This window comes from Chenopodium album, chromosome 10, assembly GCF_948465745.1.
Source record: "Chenopodium album chromosome 10, dcCheAlbu1.1, whole genome shotgun sequence".
Classification (NCBI taxonomy): Eukaryota; Viridiplantae; Streptophyta; class Magnoliopsida; order Caryophyllales; family Amaranthaceae; genus Chenopodium; species Chenopodium album.
This window is the reverse complement of record NC_137843.1, coordinates 30,844,528-30,864,754: the sequence shown is the minus strand read 5'-3', so window position 1 is coordinate 30,864,754 and position 20,227 is coordinate 30,844,528.

Below are 20,227 nucleotides of genomic sequence, written 5' to 3'. Positions count from 1 at the left end.
AATGAAAGTCGAATGAATTCTACAAAGCCATTTGAATCAAATGAAAGTCAAACACATTAAACATAGGTTTTTAAATCAGATGAAAGTCAAACACATTCAAACAAAGCTTTTTGAAGCAAATAAAAGTCAAATGCATTGAACAAAGCTATTTGAACCAAATGAAAGTCAAACACATTCAAACAAAGCTTTTTGAATTAAATGAAAGTCGAATGAATTCTACAAAGCTATTTGAATCAAATGAAAGTCAAACACATTCAAACAAAGCTTTTTGAATCAAATGAAAGTCGAATGCATTCTACAAAGCTATTTGATTGAAATTAAAGTGAAACACATTCAAACAAAGCGTTTTAAAGCAAATAAAAGTCTAATGCATTGAACAAAGCTATTTGAATGAAATGAAAGTCAAACACATACAAACAAAGCTTTTTGAAGAACATAAAAGTCAAATGCATTCAACAATGCTATTTGAATCAAGTGAAAGTCAAACACATTCAAACAAAGCTTTTTGAATCAAATGAAAATCGAATGAATTCTACAAAGCTATTTGAATCAATTGAAGTCAAACACATTAAACATAGGTTTTTAAATCAAATGAAAATCGAATGAATTCTACAAAGCTATTTGAATCAAATGAAGTCAAACACATTAAACATAGGTTTTTAAATCAAATGAAATCAAACACATTCAAACAAAGCTTTTTAAAGCAAATAAAAGTCAAATGCATTCAACGAAGCTATTTGAATCAAATGAAAGTCAAGCACATTCAAACAAAGCTTTTTGAATCAAATGAAAGTCGAATGCATTCTACAAAGCTATTTGAGTCAAATGAAAGTCAAACACAATCAAACAAAGCTTTTTGAAGCAAATAAAAGTCAAATGCATTGAACAAATCTATTTGAATGAAATGAAAGTCAAACACATTCTAACAAAGCTTTTTGAAGCACATAAAAGTGAAATGCATTCAACAAAGCTATTTGAATCAAATGAAAGTCAAACACATTCAAACAAAGCTTTTTGAACCAAATGAAAGTAGAATGAATTCTACAAAGCTATTTGAATCAAATGAAAGTCAAACACATTAAACATAGGTTTTTAAATCAAATGAAAGTCAAACACATTCAAACAAAGCTTTTTGAAGCAAATAAAAGTCAAATGCATTGAACAAAGCTATTTGAATCAAATGAAAGTCAAACACATTCAATTAAAGCTTTTTGAATCAAATGAAAGTCGAATGCATTCTACAAAGCTATTTGAATCAAATGAAAGCCAAACACATTCAAACAAAGCTTTTTGAATCAAATGGAAGTTGAATGCATTCTACAAAGCTATTTGAATCAAATGAAAGTCAAACACAATCAAACAAATCTTTTTGAAGCAAATAAAAGTCAAATGCATTGAACAAAGCTATTTGAAGGAAATGAAAATCAAACACATTCAAACAAAGCCTTTTGAAGCAAATAAAAGTCAAATGCATTGAACAAAGCTATTGTAATCAAATGAAATTCAAACAAAGCTTTTTGAATCAAATGAAAGTCGAATGCATTCTACAAAGCTAATTGAATCAAATGAAAGACAGTTTTTAAATCAAAGGAAAGTCAAACACATTCAAACAAAGCTTTTTGAAGCAAATAAAAGACAAGTGCATTCAACAAAACTATTTGAAACAAAATGAAAGTCAAACACACGAAACAAAGGTTTTTAAATTAAATGAAAGTTAAACACGTTCAAATAAAGCTTTTCGAAGCAAATAAAAGTCATATGCATTAAACAAAGCTATTTCAATCAAGTGAAAGTCAAACACATTCAAACAAAGAATATTAAAATAAATAAAAGTCAAATGCATTCAACAAATCTTTTTGAATCAAATGAAAGTCGAATGCATTCTACAAAGCTATTTGAATCAAATTAAAGTGAAACACATTCAAACAAAGCGTTTTGAAGCAAATAAAAGTCAAATGCATTGAACAAAGCTATTTGAATGAAAAGAAAGTCAAACACATTCAAACAAAGCTTTTTGAAGCACATAAAAGTCAAATGCATTCAACAAAGCTATTTGAATCAAATGAAAGTCAAATGCATTCTACAAAGCTATTTGAATCAAATGAAAGTCAAACACATTCAAACAAAGCGTTTTGAAGCAAATAAAAGTTAAATGCATTGACTAAAGCTATTTAAATGAAATGAAAGTCAAACACATTCAAACAAGGCTTTTTAAGCAAATAAAAGTCAAATGCATTGAACAAAGCTATTTAAATCAAATGAAAGTCAAACACATTCAAACAAAGCTTTTTACATGAAATGAAAGTCAAACACAATCAAACAAAGATTTTTTAAGCTAATAAAAGTCAAATGCATTCAACAAAACTATTTGAATCAAATGAAAGTCAAACACATTCAACCAAAGCTTTTTGAATCAAATGAAAGTAGAATGAATTCTACAAAGCTATTTGAATCAAATGATAGTCAAACACATTAAACATAGGTTTTTAAATCAAATGAAAGTCAAACATATTCAAACAAAGCTTTTTGAAGCAAATAAAAGTCAAATGCATTCAACAAAGCTATTTGAATCAAATGGAAGTCAAAAATCATTCAAACAAAGGTTTTTAAATCAAATGAAAATCAAACACGTTCAAACAAAGCTTTTTGAAGCAAATAAAAATAATCAAATCCATTGAACAAAGCTATTTGAATCAAACAAAAGTCAAACACATTCAAACAAAGATTTTTGAAGCAAATAAAAGTTAACTGCATTCAACAAAGCTATTTGAATCAAATGAAAGTCAAACACATTCAAAAAAAGCTTTTTGAATCAAATGAAAGTCGAATGAATTCTACAAAGCTATTTGAATCAGATGAAAGTCAAACAGATGTAACAAAGGTTTTTAAATCAAATGAAAGTCAAACACGTTGAAACAATGCTTTTTGAAGCAAATAAAAATTAAATCCATTGAACAAAGCTATTTGAAGCAAATAAATGTCAAATGCATTCAACAAAGCTATTTGAATCAAATGAAAGTCAAACACATTTAAACAAAGCTTTTTGAATAAAATGAAAGTCAAAAGTATTCTACAAAGCTATTCTAATCAAATGAAAGTCAAACAGATGAAACAAAGGTTTTTAAATCAAACGAAAGTCTAACATGTTCAAACAAAGCATTTTGAAGCAAATAAAAGTTAAATGCATTGAACAAAGATATTTAAATTAAATGAAAGTCAAACACATTCAAACAAAGCTTTTTGAATCAAATGAAAGTCGAAAGCATTCTACAAAGCTATTTGAATCAAATGAAAGTCAAACACATGAAACAAAGGTTTTTTTAATCAAATGAAAGTCAAACACGTTCAAACAAAGCTTTTCGAAGCAAATAAAAGTAAAATCCATTGAACAAAGCTATTTGAATCAAGTGAAAGTCAAACACATTCAAACAAAGCTTTTTGAAGCAAATAAAAGTCAAATGCATTCTACAAAGCTATTTGAATCAAATGAAAGTCAAACACATTTAAACAAAGCTTTTTGAATCAAATGAAAGGCAAACACATTAAACAAAGGTTATTAAATCAAATGAAAGTCAAATACATTCAAACAAAGCTTTTGAAGCTAATAAAAGTCAAATGCATTGAACAAAGCTATTTGAATTAAATGAAAGTCAAACACATTCAAACAAACCTTTTTCAATCAAATGAAAGTCGAATGCATTCTACAAAGCTATTTGAATCAAATGAAAGTCAAACACATTAAACAAAGGTTTTTAAATCAAATGAATGTCAAACACGTTCAAACAAAGCTTTTTAAGCAAATAAATGTCAATACATTCAACAAATCTTTTGAATCAAATGAAAGTCAAACACATTCAAACAAAGCTTTTTGAAGCAAATAAAACTCAAATGCATTGAACAAAGCTATTTGAATGAAAAGAAAGTCAAACACATTCAAACAAAGCTTTTTGAAGCACATAAAAGTCAAATGCATTCAACAAAGCTATTTGAATCAAATGAAAGTCAAACACATTCAAACAAAGCTTTTTGAATCAAATGAAAGTCAAATGCATTCTACAAAGCTATTTGAATCAAATGAAAGTCAAACACATTCAAACAAAGCGTTTTGAAGCAAATAAAAGTCAAATGCATTGACTAAAGCTATTTAAATGAAATGAAAGTCAAAACACATTCAAACAAGGCTTTTTGAAGCAAATAAAATTCAAATGCATTGAACAAAGCTATTTATATCAAATGAAAATCAAACACATTAAACATAGGTTTTTAAATCAAATGAAAGTCAAACACATTCAAACAAAGCTTTTTGAAGAAAATTAAAGTCAAATGCATTGAACAAAGCTATTTGAATCAATTGAAAGTCAAACACATTCAAACAAAGCTTTTCGAATCAAATGAAAGTCGAATGCATTCTACAAAGCTATTTGAATCAATTGAAAGTCAAACACATTCAAAAAATCTTTTTAAAGCAAATGAAAGTCAAATGCATTCAACAAAGCTATTTGAATCAAATGAAAGTCCAACACATTCAAACAAAGCTTTTTGAATCAAATGAAAGTCGAATGCATTCTACAAAGCTATTTGGATCAAATGAAAGTCAAACACAATCAAACAAAGCTTTTTGAAGCAAATAAAAGTCCAATGCATTGAACAAAGCTATTTACATGAAATGAAAGTCAAACACATTCAAACAAAGATTTTTTAAGTAAATAAAAGTCAAATGCATTCAACAAAACTATTTGAATCAAATGAAAGTGAAACACATTCAACCAAAGCTTTTTGAATCAAATGAAAGTAGAATGAATTCTACAAAGCTATTTGAATCAAATGAAAGTCAAACACATTAAACATAGGTTTTTAAATCAAATGAAAGTCAAATACATTCAAACAAAGCTTTTTGAAGCAAATAAAATTCAAATGCATTCAACAAAGCTACTTGAATCAAATGGAAGTCAAACACGTTCAAACAAAGCTTTTTGAAGCAAATAAAAATAATCAAATCCATTGAACAAAGCTATTTGAATCAAACGAAAGTCAAACACATTCAAACAAAGATTTTTGAAGCAAATAAAAGTTAACTGCATTCAACAAAGCTATTTGAATCAAATGAAAGTCAAACACATTCAAAAAAAGCTTTTTAAATCAAATGAAAGTCAAATGCATTCTACAAAGCTATTTGAATCAAATGAAAGTCAAACAGATGTAACAAAGGTTTTTAAATCAAATGAAAGTCAAACACGTTGAAACAACGCTTTTTGAAGCAAATAAAAATCAAATCCATTGAACAAAGCTATTTGAATCAAATGAAAGTCAAAAACATTCAAACAAAGCTTTTTGAAGCAAATAAAAGTCAAATGCATTCAACAAAGCTATTTGAATCAAATGAAAGTCAAACACATTTAAACAAAGCTTTTTGAATCAAATGAAAGTCGAATGCATTCTACAAAGCTATTTGAATCAAATAAAAGTCAAACACATGAAACAAAGGTTTTTAAATCAAATGAAAGTCAAACACGTTCAAACAAAGCTTTTTGTAGCAAATAAAAGTCAAATCCATTGAACAAAGCTAATTGAATCAAATGAAAGTCAAACACATTCAAACAAAGCTTTTTGAAGTAAATAAAAGTCAAATGCATTCAACAAAGCTATTTGAATCAAATGAAAGTCAAACACATTTAAACAAAGCTTTTTGAATCAAATGAAAGTGAAACACATTCAAACAAAGCTTTTTGAAGCACATAAAAGTCAAATGCATTGAACAAAGCTATTTGAATCAAATTAAAGTCAAACACATTAAACATAGGTTTTTAAATCAAATGAAAGTCAAACACATTCAAACAAAGCTTTTTTAAGCAAATAAAAGTTAAATGCATTTAAACAATGCTTTTTGAATCAAATGAAAGTCGAATGCATTCTACAAAGCTATTTGAATCAAATGAAAGTCAAACACATGAAACAAAGGTTTTTAAATCAAATGAAAATCAAACACGTTCAAACAAAGCTTTTTGAAGCAAATAAAAGTCAAATCCATTGAACAAAGCTATTTGAATCAAATGAAAGTCAAACACGTTCAAACAAAGCTTTTTGAAGCAAATAAAAGTCAAATGCATTCAACAAAGCTATTTGAATCAAATGAAAGTCAAACACATTTAAACAAAGCTTTTTGAATAAAATGAAAGTCAAAAGCATTCTACAAAGCTATTCTAATCAAATGAAAGTCAAACAGATGAAACAAAGGTTTTTAAATCAAACGAAAGTCTAACATGTTTAAACAAAGCTTTTTGAAGCAAATAAAAGTCAAATGCGTTGAACAAAGATATTTGAATCAAATGAAAGTCAAACACATTCAAACAAAGCTTTTTGAAGCAAATAAAAGTCAAATTTATTCAACAAAGCTATTTGTATTAAACGAAAGTCAAACACATTGAAACAAAGCTTTTTGAATCAAATGAAATTCGAATGCATTCTACAAAGCTATTTAATTCAAATGAAAGTCAAACACATGAAACAAAGGTTTTTAAATCAAAAGGTTTTTAAATCAAATCAAATCAAATGAAACAAAGGTTTTTAAGTCAAACACGTTCAAACAAAGCTTTTTGAAGCAAATAAAAGTCAAATCCATTGAACAAAGCTATTTAAATGAAATGAAAGTCAAACACATTCAAACAAAGCTTTTTGAAGCAAATAAAAGTCAAATGCATTCAACAAAGCTATTTGAATCAAATGAAAGTCAAACACATTTAAACAAATCTTTTTGAATCAAATGAAAGTCGAAAGCATTCTACAAAGCATTCTACACATGAAACAAAGGTTTTTCTAATCAAATGAAAGTCAAACACGTTCAAACAAAGCTTTTCGAAGCAAATAAAAGTAAAATCCACTGAACAAAGCTATTTGAATCAAGTGAAAGTCAAACACATTCAAACAAAGCTTTTTATAGCAAATAAAAGTCAAATGCATTCTACAAAGCTATTTGAATCAAATGAAAGTCAAACACATTTAAACAAAGCTTTTTGAATCAAATGAAAGTCAAACACATTAAACAAAGGTTATTAAATCAAATGAAAGTCAAATACATTCAAACAAAGCTTTTGAAGCTAATAAAAGTCAAATGCATTGAACAAAGCTATTTGAATGAAATGAAAGTCAAACACATTCAAACAAAGCTTTTTCAATCAAATGAAAGTCGAATGCATTCTACAAAGCTATTTGAATCAAATGAATGTCAAAAACATTCAAACAAAGCTTTTTAAATCAAATGAAAGTCAAACACATTCAAACAAAGCTTTTTGAAGGAAATGAAAGTCAAATGCATACAACAAAGCTATTTGAATCAAATGAAAGTCAAACACATTCAAACAAAGCTTTTTAAATCAAATGAAAGTCGAATGCATTCTAAAAAGCTATTTGAATCAAATGAAAGTCAAACACATTAAACGAAGGTTATTAAATCAAATGAAAGTCAAACACATTCAAACAAAGCTTTTTTAAGCAAATAAAAGTCAAATGCACTAAACAAAGCTATTTGAATCAAGTGAAAGTTAAACACATTCAAACAAAGCTTTTTGAAGCAAATAAAAGACAAATGCATTCAACAAAGCTATTTGAATAAAATGAAATTCAAACACATTCAAACAAAGCTTTTTGAATCAAATGAAAGTCGAATGCATACTACAAAGCTATTTGAATCAAATGAAAGTCAAACACATTAAATAAAGGTTTTAAATCAAATGAACGTCAAACACGTTCAAACAAAGCTTTGTAAGCAAATAAATGTCAATACATTCAACAAATCTTTTGAATCAAATGAAAGTCAAACACATTCAAACAAAGCTTTTTGAAGCAAATAAAACTCAAATGCATTGAACAAAGCTATTTGAATCAAATTTAAGTCAAACACATTCAAACAAAGCTTTTTGAAGCACATAAAAGTCAAATGCATTCTACAAAGCTATTTGAATCAAATGAAAGTCAAACACATTCTAACAAAGCTTTTTGAATCAAATGACAGTCGAATGCATTCTAGAAAGCTATTTGAATCAAATGAAAGTCAAACACAATAAACAAAGGTTTTTAAATCAAATGAATGTCAAACACATTCAAACAAAGCTTTTTGAAGCCAATAAAAGTCAAATCCATTGAACAAAGCTATTTGAATCAAATGAAAGTCAAACACATTCAAACAAAGCTTTTTGAATCATATAAAAGTCAAATGCATTCAACAAAGCTATTTGAATCAAATGAAAGTCAAACACATTCAAAGAAAGCTTTTTGAATCAAATGAAAGTCGAATGAATTCTACAAAGCTATTTGAATCAAATTAAAGTCAAACACATTAAACATAGGTTTTTAATTCGAATGAAAGTCAAACACATTCAAACAAAGCTTTTTAAAGCAAATAAAAGTTAAATACATTTAAACAATGCTTTTTGAATCAAATGAAAGTCGAATGCATTCTACAAAGCTATTTGAATCAAATGAAAGTCAAACACATGAAACAAAGGTTTTTAAATCAAATGAAAATCAAACACGTTCAAACAAAGCTTTTTGAAGCAAATAAAAGTCAAATCCATTGAACAAAGCTATTTGAATCAAACGAAAGTCAAACACATTCAAACAAAGATTTTTGAAGCAAATAAAAGTTAACTGCATTCAACAAAGCTATTTGAATCAAATGAAAGTCAAACACATTCAAAAAAAGCTTTTTGAATCAAATGAAAGTCAAATGCAATCTACAAAGCTATTTGAATCAAATGAAAGTGAAACAGATGTAACAAAGGTTTTTAAATCAAATGAAAGTCAAACACGTTCAAACAATGCTTTTTAAAGCAAATAAAAATCAAATCCATTGAACAAAGCTATTTGAATCAAATAAAAGTCAAACACATTCAAACAAAGCTTTTTGAAACAAATAACAGTCAAATGCATTAAACAAAACTATTTAAATCAAATGAAAGTCGAATACATTCTACAAAGCTATTTGAATCAAATGAAAGTCAAACAAATGAAACAAAGGTTTTTAAATCAAATGAAAGTCAAACACGTTCAAACAAAGCTTTTTGAAGAAAATAAAAGTCAAATGCTTTGAAAAAAGCTATTTGAATCAAATGAAAGTCAAACACATTCAAACAAAGCTTTTTGAAGCAAATAAAAGTCAAATGCATTGAACAAAGCTATTTGAATCAAATGAAAGTCAAACACATTCAAACAAATCATTTTGAATCAAATGAAAAACGAATGCATTCTACAAAGCTATTTGAATCAAATGAAAGTCAAACACATTAAACATAGGTTTTTAAATCAAATGAAAGTCAAACACATTCAAACAAAGCTTTTTGAAGCAAATAAAATTTAAATGCATTCAACAAATCTATTTGAATCATATAAAAGTCAAACACATTTAAACAAAGCTTTTTGAAACATATAAAAGTCAAATGCATTCAACAAAGCTATTTGAATCAAATGAAAGTCAAACACATTCAAAGAAAGCTTTTTGAATCAAATGAAAGTCGAATGAATTCTACAAAGCTATTTGAATCAAATTAAAGTCAAACACATTAAACATAGGTTTTTAAATCAAATGAAAGTCATACACATTCAAACAGAGCTTTTTGAAGCAAATAAAAGTTAAATGCATTTAAACAATGCTTTTTGAATCAAATGAAAGTCAAATGCATTCTACAAAGCTATTTGAATCAAATGAAAGTCAAACGCATTAAATATAGGTTTTTAAATCAAATGAAAGTCACACACATTCAAACAAAGCTTTTTGAATCAAATGAAAGTCAAATGCATTCTACAAAGCTATTTGAATCAAATGAAGGTCAAACACATTAAACAAAGGTTTTTAAATCAAATGAAAGTCATACACATTCAAACAGAGCTTTTTGAAGCAAATAAAAGTCAAATGCATTCAACAAAACTATTTGAATCAAATGAAAGTCAAACACATTCAAACAAAGCTTTTTGAAACAAATGAAAGTCAAATGCATTAAACAAAGCTATTTGAATCAAATGAAAGTCAAACACTTTCAAACAAAGCTTTTTGAATCAAATGAATGTCAAATGCATTCTACAAAGCTATTGGAATCATATGAAGGTCAAACACATTAAACAATGGTTTTTAAATCAAATGAAAGTCAAACACATTAAAACCGAGCTTTTTGAATCAAATAAAAGTCAAATGCATTCAACAAAACTATTTGAATCAAATGAAAGTCAAACGCATTCAAACAAAGATTTTTGAATCAAATGAAAGTCAAATGCATTCTAAAAAGCTATTTGAAACAAATGAAGGTTAAACACATTAAACAAAGGTTTTTAAATCAAATGAAAGTCAAACACATTCAAACAGAGCTTTTTGAAGCAAATAAAAGTCAAATGCATTCAACAAAACTAGTTGAATCAAATGAACGTCACAGATTTTTGAATCAAATGAATGTCGAATGAATTCTACAAAGCTATTTGAATCAAATGAAAGTCAAACATATTCACACAAAGCTTTTTGAAGCAAATGAAAGTCAAATGCATTCAACAAAGCTTTTTGAATCAAATGAAAGTCATACACATTTAAACAAAGCTTTTTGAATCAAATGAAAGTCGAATGCATTGTAAAAAGTTATTTGAATCAAATGAAAGTCAAACACATTAAACAAAGGTTTTTAAATCAAATGAAAGTCAAACACATTCAAACAAAGCTTTTTGAAGCAAATAAAAGTCTAATGTGTTCTATAAAGCTATTTGAATCAAATGAAAGTCAAACACATTAAACAAAGGTTTTTAAATCAAATGAAAGTCAAACACATTCAAACAGAGCTTTTTGAAGCAAATAAAAGTCAAATGCATTCAACAAAACTATTTGAATCAAATGAAAGTCAAACACATTCAAACAAAGATTTTTGAATCAAATGAAAGTCGAATGCATTCTACAAAGCTATTTGAATCAAATAAAAGTCAAATACATTCACACAAAGCTTTTTGAAGCAAATGAAAGTCAAATGTATTCTACAAAGCTATTTGAATCAAATAAAAGTCAAACACATTCAAACAAAGCTTTTTGAAACAAATTTAAGTCAACTGCAATCAACAAAGCTATTTGAATCAAAAGAAAGTGAAATACATTCAAACAAAGCTTTTTGAATTAAATGAAAGTCAAATGCATTCTACAAAGCTATTTTAATCAAATGAAGGTCAAACACATTAAACAAAGGTTTTTAAATCAAATGAAAGTCAAACACATTCAAACAGAGCTTTTTAAAGCAAATAAAAGTCAAATGCATTCAACAAAACTATTTGAATCAAATGAAAGTCAAACACATTCAAACAAAGATTTTTCAATCAAATGAAAGTCGAATGCATTCTACAAAGCTGTTTGAATTAAATGAAAGTCAAACACATTCACACAAAGCTTTTTGAAGCAAATGAAAGTCAAATGCATTCAACAAAGCTATTTGAATCAAATGAAAGTCATACAAATTTAAACAAAGCTTTTTGAACCAAATGAAAGTCCAATGCATTCAACAAACCTATTTGAATCAAATGAAAGTCATACACATTTAAACAAAGCTTTTTGAACCAAATGAAAGTCGAATGCATTCTATAAAGCTATTTGAATCAAATGAAAGTCATACACATTTAAACAAAGCTTTTTGAAGCAAATGGAAGTCCAATGCATTCAACTAACCTATTTGAATCAAATGAAAGTGAAACACATTCAAAAAAGGCTTTTTGAATCAAATGAAAGTCGAATGAATTCTACAAAGCTATTTAAATCAAATGAAAGTCAAACACATTAAACAAAGGTTTTTAAATCAAATGAAAGTCAAACACATTCAATCAAAGCTTTTTGAAGCAAATAAAAGTCAAATGCCTTAAACAAAAGCTATTTGAATCAATTGAAAGTCAAACACATTCAAACAAAGCTTTTTAAAGCAAATGAAAGTCAAATGCATTCAACAAAGCTATTTGAATCAATTGAAAGTCAAACACAATCAAACAAAGCTTTTTGAATCAAATGAAAGTCAAATGCGTTCTACAAAGCTATTTGAATCAAATGAAGGTCAAACACATTAAACAAAGGTTTTTAAATCAAATGAAAGTCAAACACATTCAAACAGAGCTTTTTGAAGTAAATAAAAGTCAATGCATTCAACAAAACTATTTGAATCAAATGAAAGTCAAACACATTCAAACAAAGATTTTTGATTCAAATGAAAGTCGAATGCATTCTACAAAGCTATTTGAATCAAATTAAAGTCAAACACATTCACACAAAGCTTTTTGAAGCAAATGAAAGTCAAATGCATTCAACAAAGCTATTTGAATTAAATGAAAGTAATACACATTTAAACAAAGCTTTTTGAAGCAAATGGAAGTCCAATGCACTCAACTAACCTATTTGAAGCAAATAAAAGTCAAACACATTCAAAAAAGGCTTTTTGAATCAAATGAAAGTCGAATGAATTCTACAATGCTATTTGAATCAAATGAAAGTCAAACACATTAAACAAAGGTTTTTAAATCAAATGAAAGTCAAACATATTCAACAAAGCTTTTTGAATTAAATGAAAGTCGAATGCATTCTAAAAAGGTATTTGAATCAAATGAAAGTGAAACACATTAAACAAAGGTTTTTAAATCAAATGAAAGTGAAACTTATTCAAACAAAGCTTTTTATAGCAAATTAAAGTCGAATGTATTCTACAAAGCTATTTGAATTAAATGAAAGTCAAACACATTCAAACAAAGCTTTTTGAAACAAATGAAAGTCAAATGCATTCAACAAAGCTATTTGAATCAAATTAAAGTCAAACACATTCAAACAAAGCCTTTTGAATCAAATTAAAGTCAAATGCATTCTACAAAGCTATTTGAAACAATGAAGGTCAAACACATTAAACAACGGTTTTTAAATCAAATGAAAGTCAAACACATTCAATCAGAGCTTTTTGAAGCAAATAAAAGTCAAATGCATTCAACAAAACTATTTGAATCAAATGAAAGTCAAACACATTCAAACAAAGATTTTTGAATCAAATGAAAGTCGAATGCATTCTACAAGGCTATTTGAATCAAATGAAAGTCAAACACATTCACACAAAGCTTTTTGAAGCAAATGAAAGTCAAATATGTTTGGGGTATTTTCACCCATGACAAGTGGACCAATGAGGAGGTGCCACGTGTTAGAGGCTGGCAGGTCACCCTTGACCAATCCCCAGCTAACACGTGGCCTCTCCAGATACTCCCTCAGAGTTGCGGCCTTCAAGGGCCCAATCCCCCAAAAATCCGCTATTTGGCGGCGCAGTTCATCAGTCCTAGGTTAAAATAACCTAGGAAGGGGCACTTTTCCCAAGGACCCTATAAATAGGGAGATATTCCCCCCAAATGGGGGACATTCAGAAATTGACTATCATTTATTACATCCTACTCTCTCTCTCATCAGAGAACACCTGAGCTTGGAATCCAAGCAGATCCCCACCTAAATTTCCGCACTTTTTATTCTCCTTCAAGTTAGTAACTTGAGCGTTGGAGGCGGAGCACCACCCAACCGGTGTCTCCGTTGTTTTGCAGGTACAGAGTCAGCAGGACCAGTCTTCGAGTTGTAACTCTCCCAAGGGACAAAAACACCCAAAACATTTGGCGCCGTCTGTGGGGAGAGTACCTCAAGATGGTTCAAAATTCTGTACCAATTCTCAATTCTACCTCTCTACGTCCGGGTACTCAGACGGGTAACCCGAAACACCTGCAACCGGTTACTCAGTCGGTAGGGTTTGAAATCCCTCAGCCTCCACCTCAGCCTCAGCTAGAGGTATTCACAAAGGAGGAGGAAGAAGAAGAAGACAATGATGTGGAGACCTATATGACTAAAGATGGTTCTCTCATCTCTAAATCCATCCGTTCTAGAGACCAGCTGGAACGAAATCTGGATCAGGCGGGCCCAAGCAGCCGGCCCACTGGGAGGTCAGACGGGGAAACCCGGAAGACCAGAGGAGAAGCTCCAGTCACCCGGAACGAGCTCATGAAATTCATGAACTCCTTCAAGGGTGAAATCAAGAAGATGATCAACAACAAGGCAGGCTCTTCCAAGAGTCAGCCGGCTAAAAAGACTCCCAATGATGGGAAGAAGAAGAAGTCGGTCAAGGACAGGCAGCCAACTCCCCATCCAAAGGAGAAGGCAGCCGCAACACTTGACTGGTCTAAGATTCTGATGCCCCGGCGACCCCAGCCGGAGGCTAGAAAAACGTCCACCTTCGATGCTAGAGAAGTCATCAATCGAAGGAGGCAGCAGCAGTCTGAGTCAGCTTCTACCTCAAGCTTTCCAGACAGCTTCAAGGAAACTTCTGCCAGGAACTCTATGTCCTTGCATGAGAGTCGAACAGGCGGTAAATCCGTCAACACCGAACCTCAGCTGATGATAGGGTCTATGCCATACGCACCCCAGGCGCAGTATGGGCAATATGGCCTCCAATTCATGCAGCCACCTCCATTCGGAGGTCAGGCGGCATATACTAATGTCCAGCCACTGGACTGGCAGCTCCGGCTGATGAGGCTAGGCGAACAGCCGTCCGCCTTTGCAGCCAATATAACCGAGGCGGCTCAGCCGGCCAAGGTTAAAAACATTTTGGTGGGTGCTTATGACGGCACCACCAACCCTGAAGATCACCTGATGGCATACACCAACCTAATGTGTTTACAAGGTTGGGGCGATGCCACCTGGTGTCGTTGCTTTCCGGCTACATTGAAGGGCATTGCCCAGCAATGGTTTGGCAACTTGCCAGCCGGATCTGTTGACTGCTTCAAGAAGCTAGCCTTCTTGTTTGCCACCAACTTCTCAATGAACATCCCTGCTAAGAAAACAAGTTAGACTTGAGCACCATTAAGCAGGGAGAGAGAGAAGGGCTACGCTCATATGTCAGACGGTTCAACCTGGTCAGAATTCATATCCAGGGGCTGTCTGACGAGGTAGCATTCACAGAATTTTTCAAGGGTCTGAGAGACGGGTCGACTTTTAAGTTCGACCTTGTCAGAAAAGGGGCATTTACGCTACAGGCGGCCCTGAGGGAGGCGGAAAGCTATATACAAGCAACCGACCTCTGTACGCCTGGTAGCCAGTCAGACTCCAAGAAGTCTGACAAGCAAAAAGAGAGCCGGTCTGCTCAGCCGGCGAAGAAAAAAGAAGAGAGCAAGAAAAGAAAAGAAGTCTAGGCGGTCAGTGATTCTGAGCAGCCGTCCCAGAAGAAGAAGAAAGAGTTTAAACCGTACGTTCCCCGGTACGAGTTTAACAAAGATTGTAACTCCATCCTCATGGAGGTAAAGGACCGGCTGTCCATTGAGAAGCCGAATCCAATGAAGAGTTCCGTCTAGTTTCGGAACAAAAACAAATATTGCCAATTCCATGAGGAGGTTGGCCATGACACTAACGATTGCTTCAGTTTACAGCGGACGTTGGACCGTCTGGCTGACAAAGGGCATCTGAAGTCCTATATTTCTAAGTCCCCAGCCGGGACAAAGATGAAGAACAAGGGTCAGTCCTCTAAGGCTACCCCCCAGCCTGCTAGTAGTTCGGAAACCGACAGGGATCCGGTCTTCACCATAGCAGGCGGATTTTCTTGTGGTGGCCCTACCATCCGGGGCACCAAAAGCCATCTTCGAAAGATGGATAAGGATGAAGAAGAGCAGGCGTCTGCCAGCTCCACTTTTCCGGATGTCCTCATTACTGAGAAGGACAGGGGCAGCGTCCGCCGCCCGCATGACGACCCGGTTGTTATTGAGTGCAAGGTCGCCAACCAGTTAGTTGGGCGCATCCTTATTGACACCGGCAGCTCGTCAGACATTATCAGCCTCCGGTGCTTGCAGAAGCTGAAATACAACTCCAGCAGCATGCATCCGGTCACCCACCCTTTAGTTGGTTTTGGGGGTGGGATGGTCTATCCAGCCGGAAGAATTGACCTACCCATCCGACTGGGTGAGAAGGGCCAGGGACGACATATTGTCGTCAGATTCTTGGTCGTTGAGGAGTTGACTGCCTACAACATCATTCTTGGGAGGCCAACTCTCAACGAAGCCAAGGCTGTAATCATCCCTGCTCTCATGCTCATCAAGTATGAGAGGGATGATGGTTCTGTTGGTTCCCTGAACGGGGATCAGAAGACGGCCAGGGAGTGTTACCTCTCAGCCGTCAAAGATACTGTGGCCGCAGACGGCCAAGGGAAGGAACCAATAGACCTTGACAACGTCAAGGATGCTCCTTCACCTCCACCAGCAGCCGGGAAAAAGAGAAAAGCTGCAGAGCTGGTGGTGGTGAAGAAAGAAAAGAAATAGCAATCATTGACCGGTGAACGGTCAAAGGAGCTCCGTCCCCAACCGGCTGGTGATAGCATTGGTCTTGTTCTGGACGACAGCCGTCCAGAGCGAACTATTAAGGTTGGGACGGTTGCTAATGCTGTTCTGGGTGCAGACTTGCACCTTCTGCTGAAAGAATTCAAAGATGTGTTTGCCTTTGAAGTGGAAGAGATGCCAGGCATCAGCCCGGATCTCGCTGTCCACAAGCTCGCCGTGGATCCAAAAATGAAGCCCATCCGGCAAAAGAAAAGAAACCACGGTGAGGAAAGAAGTCAGGCGGCAGCTGCTGAAGTAAAAAAGCTGTTAGATGCCCGGTTCATTCGGCCTTGTAATTTCCCCGACTGGGTGGCAAACGTTGTGCTTGTAAAGAGGCCGAATGGTACTTGAATCAAATGAAAGTCGAATGCATTCTAAAAAGGTATTTGAATCAAATGAAAGTCAAACACATTAAACAAAGGTTTTTAAATCAAATGAAAGTCAAACACAATCAAACAAAGCTTTTTGAAGCAAATAAAAGTCAAATGTATTCTACAAAGCTATTTAAATCAAATGAAAGTCAAACACATTCATACAAAGATTTTTGAAACAATTGAAAGTCAAATGTATTCAACAAAGCTATTTGAATCAAATGAAAGTAAAACACATTCAAACAAAGCTATTTGAATCAAATGAAAGTCAAATGCATTCTACAAAGCTATTTTAATCAAATGAAGGTCAAACACATTAAAAAAAGGTTTTTAAATCAAATGAAAGTCAAACACATTCAAAAAAGGCTTTTTGAAGCAAATGAAAGTCAAACACATTCATACAAAGATTTTTGAAACAATTGAAAGTCAAATGTATTCTACAAAGCTATTTGAATCAAATGAAAGTCAAACACATTCAAACAAAGCTTTTTGAATCAAATGAAAATCAAATGCATTCTACAAAGCTATTTGAATCAAATGAAGGTCAAACACATTAAAAGAAGGTTTTTAAATCAAATGAAAGTCAAACACATTCAAAAAAGGCTTTTTGAAGCAAACGGAAGTCCAATGCATTCACCTAACCTATTTGAATCAAATGAAAGTCAAACACATTCAAAAAAGGATTTTTGAATCAAATGAAAGTCGAATGAATTCCACAAAGCTATTTGAATCAAATGAAAGTCAAATGCATTCAAACAAAGATTTTTGAACCAAATGAAAGTCGAATGCATTCTACAAAGCTATTTGAATCAAATGAAAGTCATAGACATTTAAACAAAGCTTTTTGAAGCAAACGGAAGTCCAATGCATTCAACTAACCTATTTGAATCAAATGAAAGTCAAACACATTCAAAAAAGGCTTTTTGAATCAAATGAAAGTCGAATGAATTCTACAAAGCTATTTGAATCAAATGAAAGTCAAACACATTAAACAAAGGTTTTTAAATCAAATGAAAGTCAAACATATTCAAACAAAGCTTTTTAAATCAAATGAAAGTCGAATGCATTCTAAAAAGGTATTTGAATCAAATGAAAGTCAAACACATTAAACAAAGGTTTTTAAATCAAATGAAAGTCAAACACATTCAAACAAAGCTTTTTGAAGCAAATAAAAGTCAAATGTATTCTACAAAGCTATTTAAATCAAATGAAAGTCAAACACATTCATACAAAGATTTTTGAAACAATTGAAAGTCAAATGTATTCAACAAAGCTATTTGAATCAAATGAAAGTCAAACACATTCAAACAAAGCTTTTTGAATCAAATGAAAGTCAAATGCATTCTACAAAGCTATTTGAATCAAATGAAGGTCAAAGACATTAAACAAAGGTTTTTAAATCAAATGAAAGTCAAACACATTCAAACAGAGCTTTTTGAAGCAAATAAAAGTCAAATGCATTCAATAAAACAATTTGAATCAAATGAAAGTCAAACACATTCAAACAAAGATTTTTGAATCAAATAAAGTCGAATGCATTCTACAAAGATATTTGAATCTAATGAAAGTAAAAAAATTCAAACAAAGCTTTTTGAATCAAATGAAAGTCGAATGCATTCTAAATAGTTATTTGACTCAAATGAAAGTCAAACACATGAAACAAAGGTTTTTAAATCAAATGAAAGTCAAACACATTCAAACTAAGCTTTTTGAAGCAAATAAAAGTCAAATGTATTCTACAAAGCTATTTGAATCAAATGAAAGTCAAACACATTCAAACAAAGCTTTTTGAATAAATGAAAGTCAAATGCTTTCTACAAAGCTATTTGAATCAAATGAAAGTCAAACACATTAAACAAAGGTTTTTAAAACAAATGAAAGTCAAACACATTCAAACAAAGCTTTTTGAAGAAAATAAAAGTCAAATGCATTCAGCAAAGCTATTTGAATCAAATGAAAGTCAAACACATTAAACAAAGGTTTTTAAATCAAATGAAAGTCAAACACATTCAAACAAAGCTTTTTGAATCAAATCAAAGTCGAATGCATTCTAAAAAGTTATTTGAATCAAATGAAAGTCAAACACATTAAACAAAGGGTTTTAAATCAAATAAAAGTCAAACACATTCAAACAAAGCTTTCTGAAGCAAATAAAAGTCAAATGTATTCTACAAAGCTATTTAAATCAAATGAAAGTCAAACACATTCATACAAAGATTTTTGAAACAATTGAAAGTCAAATGTATTCAACAAAGCTATTTGAATCAAATGAAAGTCAAACACATTCCAACAAAGCTTTTTAATCAAATGAAAGTCAAATGCATTCTACAAAGCTATTTGAATCAAATGAAGGTCAAAGACATTAAACAAAGGTTTTTAAATCAAATGAAAGTCAAACACATTCAAACAGAGCTTTTTGAAGCAAATAAAAGTCAAATGCATTCAATAAAACAATTTGAATCAAATGAAAGTCAAACACATTCAAACAAAGATTTTTGAATCAAATAAAGTCGAATGCATTCTACAAAGATATTTGAATCTAATGAAAGTAAAAAAATTCAAACAAAGCTTTTTGAAGCAAATGAAAGTTGAATGCATTCTAAATAGTTATTTGAATCAAATGAAAGTCAAACACATGAAACAAAGGTTTTTAAATCAAATGAAAGTCAAACACATTCAAACTTAGCTTTTTGAAGCAAATAAAAGTCAAATGTATTCTACAAAGCCATTAGAATCAAATGAAAGTCAAACACATTCAAACACAGCTTTTTGAAGCACATAAAAGTCAAATGCATTCAACAAAGCTATTTGAATCAAATGAAGGTCAAACACATTCAAACAAAGCTTTTTGAATCAAATGAAAGTCGAATGAATTCTACAAAGCTATTTGAATCAAATGAAAGTCAAACACATTCAAACAAAGATTTTTGAATCAAATGAAAGTCAAATGCATTCTACAAAGCTATTTGAATCAAATGAAAGTCAAACACATTAACACAATGCTTTTTGAAGCATATAAAAGTCAAATGCATTCAACAAAGCTATTTGAATCAAAAGAAACTCAAACAATATCAAACAAAGCTTTTTGAATCAATTGAAAGTCAAATGCATTCTACAAAGCTATTTGAATCAAATGAAAGTCAAACACATTAAACAAAGGTTTTTAAATAAAAGTCAAATGCATTCACCAAAGCTATTTGAATCAAATGAAAGTCAAACACATTCAAAAAAGCTTTTTCAATCAAATGAAAGTCGACTGCATTTAACAAAGATATTTGAATCAAATGAAAGTCAAACACATTCAAAAAAAGATTTTTGAATCAAATGAAAGTCGAATACATTCTACGAAGCTATTTGAATCAAATGAAATTAATACACATTTAAACAAAGCTTTTTGAAGCAAATGGAAGTCTTATGCATTCTTTTAAGCTATTTGAATCAAATGAAAGTCAAACTCATTCAAACAAGGCTTTTTGAATCAA